This window comes from Oncorhynchus mykiss, chromosome 15, assembly GCF_057628025.1.
Source record: "Oncorhynchus mykiss isolate SJ-2025 chromosome 15, ASM5762802v1, whole genome shotgun sequence".
Classification (NCBI taxonomy): domain Eukaryota; kingdom Metazoa; phylum Chordata; class Actinopteri; order Salmoniformes; family Salmonidae; genus Oncorhynchus; species Oncorhynchus mykiss.
The window spans coordinates 32,654,576-32,664,887 of record NC_143036.1 but is presented as its reverse complement, the minus strand read 5'-3'; the positions used below and the strand labels follow the sequence as shown (position 1 = coordinate 32,664,887).

At 41.8% G+C, this 10,312-nt stretch overlaps 1 long non-coding RNA gene across 1 annotated transcript; it reads left to right on the top strand.

Moving 5' to 3' along the window:
* Nucleotides 1-2,387: 2,387 nt before the first annotated feature.
* On the top strand, nt 2,388-6,427 carry LOC110490834 (uncharacterized). Its single transcript, XR_016487015.1, has 3 exons — nt 2,388-2,657; nt 2,809-2,915; nt 3,121-6,427. It is a non-coding gene; the product is annotated as an uncharacterized LOC110490834 (long non-coding RNA).
* The last annotated feature ends 3,885 nt before the right edge of the window (nt 6,428-10,312 follow it).

The window sequence follows — 10,312 nt, the reverse complement described above, 5'->3', positions numbered from 1 at the left end:
GGAAAATAACCTCACACTCAATGTCAACAAAACAAAGGAGATGATCGTGGACTTCAGAAATCAGCAGAGGGAGCAGCCCCCTATCCACATCGAAGACATTGTTTTCTCGGACCAGCAAATATGATGATAGATTTATGCAATGCTTTTAGTAGAAAGGAGATATTTCTTCCCGTACTCTTGTCCACGGTTGTCTGCAAACCCACAACCTTCTGGCCAGCAGCTCTGTGCTTACAGGATGAAGAACAGTTTTTAAAACTGCATATCTAAAGCTCTGGTCTGTCCAAGAAGTGAGAGTAAACAGTAGACATGTTCTCTGCTATCCACTTTGTTTTAATTATTATAGGGGGTACAGGGGAGGGTCACTTGTTTTTTTCCCCAAACCTTCAGGGAGGGTTTAGGTATTTTGCTGGAGGCAGGCCATTTTCATTTCATCGAGGTCCGATTTTCTCCATGTAACCCTTATTATAAATAACGTTCACTCCCTTATTGTTGGTCATTATGAATGAACGTTTTGTCTCTTGATGACAGTGTTCTCTCTCCTCGGGGTCTGCCGTTCCGGTGTGGTCACATTCCCTCAGTAACAGTTGAAACTGCGGCCTTGCAATGAATATAATGAATTCAGAAAAATGGACTGGGCTGGGATCAAACAGTGGAAATATACTGTACTTCCTCCTTCCTCTCTCCTAGTTTCTCCAAAAAACAGGTGCAACGGTTTGAATTGACATCTTATAAAACTGCAAATCTAAAAAAGATAAAACATCTGTTATAGGCCTATCCCTTGATGTGAATCTCCACTTTTGGCCTAGGATTGTAATATAAGCCTCTGTGGTGCTCAAAGGTCAAGGTTATGGTCGAATGTGTAACTATGTCCAAAATGTTTTGGGAAATTCTGGCGAAATGTACGACCTGTACCGAAGCCTAGCACTTTGCCATCTGTGGCAGCTTCCTCCCAATAAAGATGTCCACCTTATCCCAGTCCCAGACCAGGAGCACTAGGGGAGGGTGGGGTAAGCTGAGCCAAAGGGTTAGTTGAGCCACCCCCTGTTTCTTGGAAACCACATAAAAAATGAATCACGTGACCTAATATTTAGAAAAAGGTCATGATTTCATGGAGTCTGTGAAGGAAGAAACCACATGGAAAAAGTGATAAGCGGGTAAGGTCCAAAAAAAAAAGATAGTGAATTATATTGTTACAGAGCAGACATCGTCATTCCCCGTTTACAGTATACAACATGTAAAATAACGGGGGCTCTGGCCCCGTTGAGGTTCTCGTGAGAGCAGACAAATAAGTGAGAGGAGGGAGGAAGTCAATTTGAGCAGCAGCAAGGGATGAAAAAAATGAATGAATGAACCTGAAGCGGTACATTGACAACAAAAAAAGAAAAAGAACAAGTGACTGTGTGAAAGAGAAGATAACCATGACAGAGTAGCAGAGGCACACAAGGTCTTATCTGATGACATGGAGTCTGAACTGGCTAAGCATGTCAAGAATCAGATCACCTGAAGAAGATATACTGACAAAAGCACATGCCACTGCATACTACAGGTTGTGGAGGGACCTGCAATTTTTAGGGGGGAGAATGACTGTGAGAAGGTCAGTTCTGGTGACATTTCCAAAGGAAAATCTACTCCAAAATTAATTCAGATAAAATGATGCTGACATTTAAAATATAAATTCCCCCTCCAGTATATTGGTCCATATTATCGGGCAGATGTGCTATTTAGTGATAAGCATTATCACCTCATGTAGCCCACCTGATGCAGCATAGTAGCTATGAATAGGCTGAATAGGCTGAGGGTTGCCAATCATTAGCTAGAACACAAGCTCTAAGGTCATAATCGTGTTGCTAGTTAGCAAAATATTGATGTTGGACTATACTGTGAATATAATGTAGACCCCCCCTATCTGTTACACCTGGTCCATGTTACATTTAGCCCTTGTCTTCCCTATGCATCTGACGCCATTGGTGCCATTGGCAAGCGCTAATGATACATAATGACATAAACCATGCCGCTGCTAAAACTCTGACTGTAAAATGTTGCATTTTACTCCTTTTTGTATTTAATAAATAAGTGTAGCCTAGTAACACTAGAAAGCTCCGTCATCCACCTATTTTATCAGTGGCCATCAAAACTGCTTTCCAAAGGTGTGTTTTCCCATGACTGCATTAATAATGTTGTACAATGACTAGGCATGCATATTTCTCTCCCTGTGTGACACTCACAATTACAATGTGCCTGTCACGCACTGGCCATAGAGAGGCTTTCATTCTCTATTTTGGTTAGGCCAGGGTGTGACTAGGGTGGGTATGCTAGTTTCTTTATTTCTATGTTTTCTATTTCTTTGTGTTTTGCCGGGTGTGGTTCTCAATCAGAGGCAGCTGTCTATCGTTGTCTCTGATTGAGAATCCTACTTAGGTAGCCTTTTTCCCACCTGGGTTTGTGGGTAGTTGTTTTCTGTATAGTCTTAGCTACCTTACAGAACTGTTTGTGTCTCGTGTTGTTATTTTTGTTCTAGTGTTCAGATTTAAACAAACATCATGAACACGTACCTCGCTGCGCTTTGGGCCACTCCTTCTTCATCAGACGAGCGTTACAGTGCCTCGAGGAAAATTATTTTCTTGCATCGAATGCGATCAGGCTGAACAATTGAATAGGTAAACTATTCTACAATGGGGTTGTCTGATTTTGCTGTTGCTTACTCTTGTTGGCTGTGGAAAATTAATCGTGGACAAACATTTTATTAGATCATTCAAATAACCAAAGGTACCTGGTCTAAGCTCTGCCTGACCCTCATTTGGGTCACAGGTGTGGCCTGGCCCAATTTAATCCCTGGTCACAGGACACCATCGCCCACTTACCCCAAGGTGGCTCAACTTACCCTGACCCTATGCTCAACTTACCCCATACCCGAGGTAAGTTTTGACAAGATACCACTTTTTTTGGACACGCTATGTTTTCAAAACTTATGTTTACTTGAATTATGATAATTTATAGGGATACACAACATCCTGAGATATATGTAGAAGTCTTTGTTAGAAAGAATACTATATGTCCCTTGATGTAGTGATACTGCACGTAACAAAAGGGCTCAACATACCCCACTCTCTCCTACTCCAGATGCGTGGGTCTTCCAGGCTCTGTCAAAAATTCCAAGGACATTCCCTGGACTCCAAAGGAACGTTTTGCATTGAGAATAGGAGGAGAGAATGTGGAGTGAACGTGTATAGATAAGTTTTATTTTCAATCGTGAATATGTCTCTCGTTCTCTTTGTTCCTTACTGCCCAATCAATGTACAGTTGAAGTCGGAAGCTTACATACACCTTTTCACAATTCCTGACATTAAATCCTAGTAAAAATTCCCTGTCTTTGGTCAGTTAGGATCACCACTTTATTTTCAGAATGTGAAATGGCAGAATAATTGTAGAGAATGATTTATTTCAGCTTTTATTTTCTTTCATCACATTCCCAGTGGGTCAGAGGATTTTTGGTGAGTTTCATATTTAGAAAACATGTGGAACTCTAAGTACGCTGCGCCTTGGTCCATTCATTCAGACGAATGTGACAGGAAGACCCTTTTGAGACCAAACATTAACTTCCTGACTGATGTCTTGAGATGTTGCTTCAATATATCCACATTATTTTCTTTCTCATGAAGCCATCTATTTTGTGAAGTGCACCAGTCCCTCCTGCAGCAAAGCACCCCCACAACATGATGCTGCCACGCCCGAGCTTCACGGTTGGGATGGTAATTCTTTTGGCTTGCAAGCTCCCCCATTTTCCTCCAAACATAATGATGGTCCTTATGGCCAAACAGTTCTATTTTTGTTTCATCAGACCAGAGGAAATTTCTCCAAACAGTATGATCTTTGTCCCCATGTTCAGTTGCAAACCGTAGTTTGGCTTTTTTTATGGCGGTTTTGGAGCAATAGCTTCTTCCTTTGCTGTTGTTCTGGGATTGGTTTGCACTTTTCACACCAAAGTACGTTCATCTCTAGGAGACAGAACGCGTCTCCTTCCTGAGCGCTATGAAGGCTGAGTGGTCCCATGGTGTTTATACTTGCGTGCTAACGTTTGTTCAGATGAACGTGGTACCTTCAGGTGTTTGGAAATTGCTCCCAAGGATGAACCAGACTTGTGGAATTCTACAATTTTTTTCTGAGGTCTTGGCTGATTTCTTTTGATTTCCCATGATGTCCAAGCAAAGAGGCACTGAGTTTGAAGGTGAGCCTTAAAATACATCCACAGGTACACCTCCAATTAACTCAAATTATGTAATTTAGCCTATCAGATGCTTCTAAAGCCATGACATCATTTTCTGGAATTTTCCAAGCTGTTTAAAGGCTCAGTCAACTTAGTGTATGTTAACTTCTGACCCACTGGAATTGTGATACAGTGAGTTATAAGTGAAATAATCTGTTTGTAAACAATTGTTGGAAAAATAACTTGTGTCATGCACAAAGTAGATGTCCTAACCGACTTTCCAAAACTATAGTTTGGTAACAAGAAATGTGTGGAGTGGTTGAAAAACAAGTTTTAATGACTCCAACCAAAGTGTATGTGAACTTCTGACTTCAACTGTATGTTATATACATGTACATGTATGGGTTTAAAGGAGATCTACACTGAGTATACCAAACATTAGAAACACATTTCTAATACTGAGTTGCACCCCCTGGATGTTCTTTGGGTGGTGGAACACTCTTGATACACACAGGAAGCTGTTGAGCGTGAAAAATGCCCATTCCCCGTTCAAAGGCACTTACATATTTTGATTTGCCCATTCACCTTCTGAATGGCACACATATCCTTGTCCTTATTGTCTCAAGGCTTAAAAATCCTACTTTAACCTGACTTACCCTTTATCTACACTGATTGAAATAGATGTAACATGTGACATCAATAAGAGATCCTAGCTTTCACTTGGATTCACATGGTCGGTCTATGTCAAGGAAAGAGCAGGTGTTAATGTTTTGTATACTCAGAGTATATTGGTCCCAATGGCTCAGAGGGTTAGAACATGATGCTGGCAACACTAGGGGTTTGATTCCTGCAGGGTGATATACACACTGTAGTTACATTGGTTATTACCCCAAAGTACTGTAAAATAAAACTGACCGGAAAAGCTGAAGTTTTTTAAATTGCGGAAAACAGAGCGACTTGTCTCATAAAATTGTGTGACTTCACAGACTTAAAAGCAAATTTATGGTAGATCTGGAAACTATGGAGCAGAAGGTCAGTACGGCGATTTATGATGCAATTGTGGATTAAAAGGAGTTTGTGGAGGCCGCCACAATCGATTCACATATGATGATTGGTTAACATGGTGAGTTGATAGTAGTTAGCGTGGTTACTGTAACTAGCTAGGTAGGTCCCAATCATCACACAAGCTAACTGGTTTGTCAAATTCCTGATACCTACATAACTACAACTCTCGCCGCAACATACAGTGCCTATCAGAAGTATTCACCTCCCTTGGATTTCTTCACTATTTATTGTGTTATAATGTGGGATTAGAATGGATTTAAATGCCATCTACAGAAAATACTCAACAATGTCAAAGAGGAAGAAAAATTCAAAAAATCTTTCAAGATGAATGACATTTAAAAGACTATGTAACTTGATTAGATAAGTATTCACCCCCCTGAGTCCATACATGTTAGAAACACATTTGGCAGCGATTACAGCTGTGAGTCTTCTGGGTAAGTCTCTAAGAGTTTTGCACACCTAGATTGCGCAATATTTGCCCATTAATCTTTTTATTTTATTCTTTAAGCTCAGTCAAGGTGTTGGGGCTCATTGCTAGACAATCATTTTCAAGTAGATTTAAGTCAACTGTATCTTGGCCACCCAGGAACATTCACTGTCTTCTTGGTAAGCAACTCCAGTGCCAATTTGGCCTTGTGTTGTAGGTTATTGTCCTGCTGAAAGGTGAAGCAGACTAAAGCTGGTTTTCCTCTGGGATTTTGCCTGTGCTTACAGTAGCTCCACTCCGTTTCTTTTCATCCTGAAAAACTCTAGAGTCTTTGCCGATGTCAAGCATTTCCATACCATGATGCAGCCACCACCTTGCTTGAAATAAGGAGATGTGTTGCATTGGATTTGCTCTGAACATAAGGCTTTGCATTTAGACCAAAAAGTGTATTCCTCCTTTTTTGCAATATTACTTTAGTGCCTTGTTGCATACAGGATGTATGTTTTGGAATATTTTTCTATATATTTGTATTATTTTCACTACAATGTTATTGTTCCAGCCCCAGTTTTCTCCCATCACAGCCATTGAACTCTGTAGCTGTTTTAAAATCACCAATGGCCTCATGGTGACATCCTGATGTCCTGCAGCTCAGTTCAGAAGGACGACTGTATCTTTGATGTGTGTTGGTGGTTTAATACATCATCCACAGCATAAGTATTAACTTGACTTGATTAAAGAAGAGATATTCAATGTTTTATTTGTTACTGTTACCCATCTCCCAATCATTACCCTTCTTTATGAGGCTTTAGAAACGCTCCCTGATCTTTGCAGTTGAACCTGTGGTTGAAATTGAATACTTGACTAAGGAACCTTACAGATGTTTTAGGGAGGACAGACGGAAGAGGTAAAAATACACATCAACTACTATTATTTCACACAGAGTAAGTCCATGTTACTTATTATGTGATTTGTTAAGCCAAACTTTACTCCTGAGTTAATTTATGCATGCCTAAACTAAGTGAGTAAATACTTATGCAACGACCATATTGTAGTTATTTCATTGTTATACATTTCTTTTAATTCTTTTCACTTTGAGGTTTTGGAGTGTTTCGTGTAGATCAATGACAAAAAAAATCCACATTTAAATCTATTTCAACCCCACTTTGTAACACAACGAAATGTGAAAAAATCCAAGGGGGTGATACCCACTGTAACTGGGACTACAGACATGGGAACACTTTTAATGATCAATACATAACAACAAATAAAATCACTGTCAACCAAATGTACAAATGTACTGATTGTTTATCCCGCAATGCAGGATGCTTCCCTGCTCCCCATTAAAACAATAACAAATGCGCCTAGGGCGATCAGTGGTGCTGTTTCACCTTGTGCTTATCTCAACTTTAAGGTTAGGTCATTAATCAAGCCCATTATTTAAGGGTTAGGGATAGGAGTAGAATAAGAGGTCGTAATGGTAAGGTTAAAACACAAAACTTTCTCTGATTCTGAAACCGAAACAAAACCGAAGATAAAAGACAAAATCAAGAGCCCCATATCAGACTTGAACAGCCAATGTTCCACTTTGCAACCCATGGATTACACCTGTCCTCTACTAATTACCATCTCATACCAAATAAGAATGTCAGCTTCGCTTTGGATAAAAGCAAATAAATGGAACACTTTACCAAGTCAACCGTTATTGAAGCATGAGAGCTCACTTAGCAAAGGAACATTTGCAGAAGAATGTTGTGGTTAAATAGTGTTGCAATGAAATGGCGCCGGAGTGGATGGCTGCCGTTTTATGGGCTCCTAACCAAATGTGCTATTTTGTTCGTTTTTTCGTATTGTTTGTATGTAACGTATTTTGTACAAAATGTTGCTTCTACCGTCTCTTTTATGACCGAAAAGAGCTTCTGGACATCAGAACAGTGATTACTCACCTTGAAATGGACAGAGATTTTTTCTTTAATGAGTCTGACGCAAAGGATATACTGCTTTTTCGAGACCAGGCCCAAATCTCTGTCATTCGCGTGAAGAAAAGACTGAGAAAAAGGGGGCGAAGGTCGGTGTGCCTTGTGAGAATTCGTAGGCGAGTGAGTAAACCACCACTACCATCCGTACCATTGGCTAACGTTCAATCATTGGAAAATAACCTGGATGATCTAAGATTAAGACTATCCTACAAACAGGATATTCAAAAATGTAATATCTTATGTTTCACCAAGTTATGGCTGGACGACGATACGGATAATATAGAGCTGGCTGGGTTTTCCGTGCACCAGCAGGACAGAGCAGCTACATCTGGAAAAAAGAGGGGCGGGGGTGTGTGTCTATTTGTCAATAACAGCTAGTGCGCGATGTCTAAAATTAAAGAAGTCTTGAGGTATTGCTCGCCTGAGGTAGAGTACCTCATGATAAGCTGTAGACCACACTATCTACATTACCAAGAGAGTTTTCATCTATATTATTTATAGCCATCTATTTACCGCCACAAACCGATACTGGCACTAGGACCGCACTCAACGAGCTGTATAAGGACATAAGCAAACAAGAAAATGCTCATCCAGAAGCGGCTTCTAGTGGCCGGGGACTTTAATGCAGACACATTTTTATCAATTTTACCTCATTTCTACCGTCATATCAGATGTGCAACCAGAGGAAAAAAAACTCTAGACTACCTTTATTCCAGACTCAGAGATGCATACAAAGCTCTCTCTCGCCCTCCATTTGGCAAATCTACCATAATTCTATCCTCCTGATTCCTGCTTACAACCAAAAGTACGCTTAGTACGGAAGTGGAAGATTTGCAAGCACATCCGGGATTTATCCAATGGCATTGAGGAGTATACCACCTCATTCACCGGCTTTATCAATAAGTGCATCGACGACATCGTCCCCATAGTGACCGTCCGTGCATCTCAACCAGAAGCCGCTTTCATGAAGTGGGACACTAATCCGGATGCTTATAAGAAATTCTGCTATGCCATTAGACAAACAATCAAACTGGCAAAGATTGAATCATACTACACAGGCTCTGATGCTCGTCAGATGTGGCAGGGCTTGCAAACTATTACGGACTACGAAGGCAAACCCAGCCCGGCTGCCCAGTGACGCAAGCCTACCAGACGAGCTGAATGCCTTTTATGCTTGCTTCAAGGCAAGCAACACTAACGACTGTGTGATCACGCTCTCCGTAGCTGATGTGAGTAAGACCTTTAAATAGTTCAACATTCACAAAGCCGCAGGGCCAGACAGATTACCACGATGTGTACTCAAAGCATGGGCCTCCCAACTGGCAAGTGTCTTCACTGACATTTTCAGCCTCTCCCTGACCGAGTCTGTAATACCTACATGTTTCAAGCAGACCACCATAGTCTCTGTGCCCAAGAAAGCGAAGGTAACCTGCCTAAATTATTCATGACCCGTAGCACTCACGTCAGTAGCTATGAAGTGCTTTGAAAGGCTGGTTACGGCTCACATCAACACCATTATCCCGGAAACCCTAGACCCTCTCCAATTCACATACCACCCCAACGCCCCAAATCTCACCTATGTGAGAATGCTGTTCATTGACTACAGCTCAACACCATAGCGCCCACAAAGCTCAAGAACCCTGGGATTAAATACCTCCCTCTGCAACTGGATCTTGGACTTCCTGATGGGCCGCCCCAGGTGGTAAGGGTAGACAACAACAGATCTGCCACGCTGATCCTCAACACTGGGGCCCATCAGGGTGTGTGCTTAGTCCCCTACTGTACTCCCTGGTCACCCATGACTGCGTGGCCAAGCACGACTCCAAAACCATCATTACGTTTGCTGATGACATAACAGTGGTAGGCCTGATCACCGACAGTGATGAGACAGCCTATAGGGAGGAGGTCAGAGACCTGGCAGTGTGGTGCCAGGACAACAACATCTCCCTCAATGTGAGGAAGACAAAGGAGCTGATTGTAGCCTACAGGAAAAGGAGGGCCGAACAGGCCCCAATTAACATTGACAGGGCTGTAGTGGAGCGGGTCGAGAGCTTTAAAGTTCCTTGGTGTCCACATCACCAACAAACTATCATGGTCAATAGGGCACGACAACACCTTTTCCCGCTGAGGAGACTGAAAAGATTTGGCATGGGTCCCCAGATCCTCAAAGTTCAGCTGCACCATCAAGAGTATCCTGACCGGTTGCATCACTACCTGGTATGGCAACTGCTATAAGGCACCTCAGAGGGTAGTGCCCAGTACATTACTGGGGCCAAGCTTCCTGCCATCCAGGACCTGTATACTAGGTGATGTCAGAGGAAGGCCCCAAAAATTGTCAAAGACCCTAGTCACTGAAGTTCTCTCTGCTACCACATGGCAAGCGTTGCCGGAGAGCCAAGTCTTGGACTAAAAAGCTCCTTAACAGCTTCTATCCCCAAACCATAAGACTGCTGAACAATTAATCAAATTCCCACCCAGACTATTTCCCTTAATTTAATACTGCTGCTACTTGCTGTTTATTATCTATGCATAGTCACTTTACCCCTACCTACATGTACAAATTACCTCGACTAACCTGTACCCCCGCACATTGACTCGGTGGCGCTCCACCTATATACACCTTCATTATTGTTATTTTAT